At 38.1% G+C, this 5,666-nt stretch overlaps 2 long non-coding RNA genes across 2 annotated transcripts; one reads left to right on the top strand and one right to left on the bottom strand.

The window, feature by feature from the left end:
- Positions 1 to 1,076: 1,076 nt before the first annotated feature.
- LOC308077737 lies at positions 1,077 to 1,695 on the top strand. The gene is made up of 4 exons (XR_013932436.1): positions 1,077 to 1,123; positions 1,240 to 1,305; positions 1,416 to 1,466; positions 1,557 to 1,695. It is a non-coding gene; the product is annotated as an uncharacterized lncRNA (long non-coding RNA).
- A 2,704-nt stretch (positions 1,696 to 4,399) lies between these two features.
- Positions 4,400 to 4,898, bottom strand: LOC308077752. Its single transcript, XR_013932440.1, has 3 exons — positions 4,836 to 4,898; positions 4,670 to 4,717; positions 4,400 to 4,569 (listed from the first exon to the last, which is right to left on the bottom strand). It is a non-coding gene; the product is annotated as an uncharacterized lncRNA (long non-coding RNA).
- Between the last annotated feature and the right edge of the window lie 768 nt (positions 4,899 to 5,666).

The following is a 5,666-nucleotide window of genomic DNA, read 5'->3' as shown; positions in this document are numbered from 1 at the left end:
TCTCTCTCTCTCCCACATTGATCAAATCTGTTAAAGAGGTACCAGACATCACAACAAGGACATGTAAACTGTGTTTACATGCAACTGTTCTGCATGCTTTTAAAGGCTGATCGGGACCATGGTCATCATATCATTGAGAAGCGTTCCGGTGGGAGCTACGAGGTGAATATTTTGTAATGGAACTGTGCAGCCTGGTTGTTGGCTTAAATATTTTATTGTTTTAAATTTGAAAGCTGCATCTTCTTTTGTGATTTGCTATTACAAAAACATGGCCTTTTTTCTTGTAGCGCTACTATGGCTATGGCTCATCTTACCTACGCATGCTTTACTCCCTCCCATGGGCGTGGGCCCCACCCGCACCTCCTCCGGGGCGATAGAGGAAACACAACATTGTAAAGTGTGATACTTTACTTAAAGGAGTGATATGTCTAACTACAATAAAGAACATGTGAAATGCATTTTGTTGTCTGTTGATTTTTGAGGCACTGATGCAAAGTTGGTTTGATACGCTGATAGTTTTGAACGATTTGGTTTTACTTAGTACAATTATAATGGGCAATATTATTCAGCTCCTTAGAAACTATTATCCACACACTATCATAGAATGTACAACATTAATTATGTTCACAACTATTTCTAGGTCTAGAGTTGGTGATGATAAACAGAACTGTATTATACAGTACTGTACTGTGCTGTTTGTTTTTGGTGCTAAAGGGTATTATGATGCAGGTCTTTGCACCAACATAATTCCAGTATCATTTTGAACAACATATCCAAACTATTTTTAAATGTTATTGTCACATTACTGTAAGACACACGGCTGGTCATGGCATGCAACCATACACCAATGCTTTTAATACTTTTTAACTCCTCTCTGTGGCTGAACATGGATTAATAAGCTGCTCTGAAGCTTGTTTTGCTAAGCCACAGCTACATGTTGCACTCAGACAACAAGCTATATACAGTAACACATACAATTGAAAAAGATATAAACCCCACTAATAAGAATTGTGATTGGCTGAAAGTTAATATAAATACTGGACCGAATATTGGACTTGTATTGATTACTATACCAGACTGAAATCAAGGACTTTGAAAGGAGAGTACTGCGATGGTCAAGAAGGTATGGGCATACATAGATTTATTTTTCTCATACTATATGCTTAGTTTTTGTCATGTTTAGTGTTATTGCGTTTTCTTTGTTCATTATTATATATTTTTTCATTATTGTATTTTTAGATGCAGTTATTTGGAGTGAAGATTATTGCTCTTGTTGGCGTCCTCATACTTCTGTCCAGCTGTGAGGTAAGACTTACCAGACATTATTGTACATATAGTACAAACATGAACTGTACAGGAACTGTAAACTATCCACTGTACTAATTTTTAAAACAATCTTTCTTCTACTTCTAAAGGCTGATCGGGACACTGGTCATGTCATTGTGAAGCGAAGTTCAAGCGAGGAGGTCAGTATTTGCAGATGATTTTAAAACATATTGTTATGAATCACATCTTTGCTGGAGTTCGCTGTCATAATACTATCTTATCTCTTTCAGCAATCAATCCTACGCATGCTCTTGTTCCTTCGGCCTCCAGTAGTACCACCAGTAGTTCCTCCTCCAGGGCGATAGAGGGGAGCACAATGAAGTAATGGATTGTAAAGACATACTTCATGGTTTAATATTTGTGAATGCAATAAAGTCCGAATAAATGTCAGAATCATTTTGGTGTCTGTCTAATTATGTTGAGAGATAGGAGTGAATAGTTTTAATTTGAACAGTTTTAATGTGATCCTTAGTGTTAAATCAAGTTCTGTGAGTTGGTTTCTAGGGTGAAACAGTTGGCAGCTAGGGTAAAACAGTGGTTAGTATGGTATAATATGAGGTTGCTATGTTATATTGGGATTTTATTTGACAGTACATCTCAGCACAAGATTGTTGACTGCCATTTTATTCTTCTGAGAGTTGGTCTGTTTTGAAAAGAAGCTTGTTATGAAGCAGTTGCCCATTGTGTTAGAAATCCTATAAACTGCCCCTCTATTTACTCATAACCTATGTACATTAGAATTATCGCATGGCATCTAGACAGCAAAATCATTTGATGAAGCTGTTAATGCACTTCTAGAGTAATGACTATACTGATGGATAGACCAGTAAAACAAGGTAGTGTTACTTATCTTAATGTTCCCACCTTTTTTTAAATGTTAAAATTGTTTCTAACCAAATGTGACTAAATGGATACTATTAATAATAATAATTTTTAATAAACCAAAGTGTGACTACGCCACTCTTTAAGGGGAGAGACCCTGAACCAACATGCATTTACTTTGTTACTGAGAGTAACAGTTGTAACCAAAAATCCCCACTCAAGTCAAGTATTGTATTTGACAGTAGAGAGACTAACAGAGGCTTTTGTATGAACAACCACTGACAGCTTTATTTAAACAGCACTATTAAAAAGCATACAAATGACACTGTGTGTCTGTACCAACATTAATTGACTGGGGGGGGGCAATAATGACACTTCAGGAAAAATAACACTGCAAACTGTTAATTGACTAGGATATATAACACTGCAAACTGTTAAGAAACTGCAACATGAGTTGTGCACACGGCACACACAAATGGCAAATGAACACTCTGGTTAAAGTACACACAATATTTAATACACTGCACACTAGAATTGCGGAAGGGGTAAACAATGGTCATCAACGTGAAGGTAGAATGAATACTCTACAAAAGCTGAACACAAAGGAGCGAGGCACTTGAGCATATAGCAACAACTACTAAAATAAAATGGGGGAAAAAGAACAGTGGCTGCCCTGCTGACCACTGCCCTGTGTGTCACCAGTTCAACTTAAAATTTACAAAAACCAATCACTAAGCACATACAACCCATCATCATTAAATAATTAATAAATTATACTGGCAAGCCCAACTTCCAACCTCCTAGGCCTGAGGCACCCAACAGGTAAGAGCTTGGGCTGACCAGGATCTGCTCGTCTGACACTCTATAAAACAATACAGAAAACAATAGTACTTCAACATCACAGAAACAGTATGCATGTAGTATGCATGTAGTAGCTGCTAGCAATCCCCAATAAATTGATCAGCCGGCAGGCTAAGCCTGGGAGATAGAAAACTGTGACTGCAAACTAAAAGGACTCAAATACTTACAAAGAAATAATTTAAACAGTGAGCAAAATGTGGTCAACAAAATATATCTCTCCCAGCTCACCCTACCCCCACGGTCAAACCAGCCATCAGGTGAGCAGGTGAGGGCCATTGCTTGTAGCCGCTGCAACGTGATAATCTCCCATTCAATGCATTGATAGCATTCGAAGCCGGTGGCTGCACCCACAGAGACACTCCCACCATCAAAGTGCCAATCTATCAAGCCTATCAATAAACTAATCCAGTGCACAAATACAAATATAAACCCCATTTGGCTCCCTCAATGTAGGTATAATCATATACAGTAAACCACATTGTCGGGTGAATGCATTAAACTCCATGCATGGTGTTTGGGAGGTGAATAAAAAAACCAAAAGTGCAACCTTGGACTCTCTGATTATCTTTTTGGAGCCTTGACCATCCGGCCAACTATCACAGGGTACATCAGGTACAGATTCAGGGGAGTAAAGGTCAGTGGTGGACTATAATGAAGTACATTTACTTGAGTACAGTACTTACTGTAATATATTTATTTAGTATGTACTTACTTACTTGAGTATTTGTATATTGGAAGCTTATAACTTTCACTACACAACATTTCAAAGAAAGATATTGTGCACTACACTTCTAGCAACGGACCTCCGGGACCCCAAAAAATACATTAATTAACCACTTAATGAACCAATTAGAATGATTAGAATCACCACAAACAAATGACACTTTGGACTGGATTGCTGACTAGCACTATGAGCCCAGGTATAGGCCAGTCCAACATGCTATGGTGGAAACAGTACTCAACCCCAGTACTTGGGTCAAAGTACTCCTGGACAAATATTACTCAACTACAAGTGAATGTTGCCCTGACAAAAAAAATGTTTTAAACATTTTCCAGAAATGTTTAAATATTATCAGTAATAGTGGAAAATAGAAGATCTACAAGCTCACAATGTGTTGCGGTGCAAACGCATTGTGAGCTTGTAGATCTGCTATTTTCACAATTTTTTGTGTAGAAAAAAAACGAGTAAAAAAAAACGAACAAAAAAAGAATACTACAATAATAATACTAGTAAATGTACTTCATTACTGTACACCACTGGAAGCATGACAAGAACATCCATTTAATTGCAGACTGCAGTCAAACACACCATACATTTTTCACTGAACACCCAAGTGATGGAGCAGAGATGATGATTAACTAGCAGTGTAACCCTAACCCCTATATTTCCTTAATGAATCAGTTATCTCCTCTTGGAGGGATGACGGGAGGTGGTGGCAGCGGGGCTGGAGGTGGAACAGGCACTGGAGCCGGCCGTGGCCACAGACCAGGAAGGAGAGGCCAGAGGGGAAAGGGAAGCTGGGGTCGACGCCAAGAAAATGGTGGGTAGATGTTTAACCTCTGTGGCAAGAGAAAAATATAACTTTTATGCTATTTATGTCCATAGTATACAAATGCAATGTATGTTTTGATTGTTAAAAAAATCAATCTTTTTTAATACCTCGTCACTGTTAGAATTACTGCTGCTACGAACATGACGACCAGAATTCTGCAACAAAATCAAAGGGCTGCTTAGATTCTGTTTTATCTGAAAGCATTTAGCTCTGACATTTAACATATTTAGATGAGATCTCAGAGATAGCTATGGCTAGAATTATGGTACTTACAGTCCCAAAGCAATCAATTAAGACAATCATCACCAGAATAAACTTCATCATTTTCTTGAAACTGAAAAAACAAATTGTATATAAATAAATAAAAAACATAATATAGTAGAATACAGTATGAAAACAAATCTGTTTATGTACTTTACCTTGCAGCTGGTCCTTGACAGAAACTCTGGAGAATATGAGCTAGTTTTCATGCTCTCTAACCTTCAAAGAGTGTTACTTCATCTCAGATGTGGCTGGACTCACCACAACCTCTGTGTACATGATCCAGATAGGTGGGAACATAATCCTGTTTAATGGTGGTATTTTGAAACATCCTGTTCATAATCCTGGTAGATTTGTAACAGATTCTGGCACATGTACGAATTTTGTGTGTTCAAATGACTGACGGCGCAGACCATTTTACAAGAGATTTACACACATGCACAGTTGCACACATGCTCCGGAGCATGCAACTGTGAATATAATTATTTAAAAAAAGAATATTCACTAATAACTTTCATCAGATCAGATCAGATCTACAAGAACAATTAGATGTTTGCAATTTGTTTTTCATGTGATAAAATAAGGATTTAAATGAAACCTGATCCTGGAACCTGTACCGGAACACAAACGCACTCACGCATGCACGCACGCACGCACGCACGCACGCGCACGCGCGCACACACACACACACACACACACACACACACACACACACACACACACACACACACACACACACACACACACACACACACACACACACACACACACACACACAGTTTACTTGTTTGAAAGAATAAAATAGCATAATGGCTGAGAAAAACAAAACAGACCTCATCAATA

Source organism: Gymnoscopelus braueri, assembly GCF_963280865.1.
Source record: "Gymnoscopelus braueri genome assembly, chromosome: 2".
NCBI lineage: Eukaryota > Metazoa > Chordata > Actinopteri > Myctophiformes > Myctophidae > Gymnoscopelus > Gymnoscopelus braueri.
The sequence above is the reverse complement of the archived record's forward strand: the minus strand, read 5'-3'. Positions and strand labels throughout refer to the sequence as shown.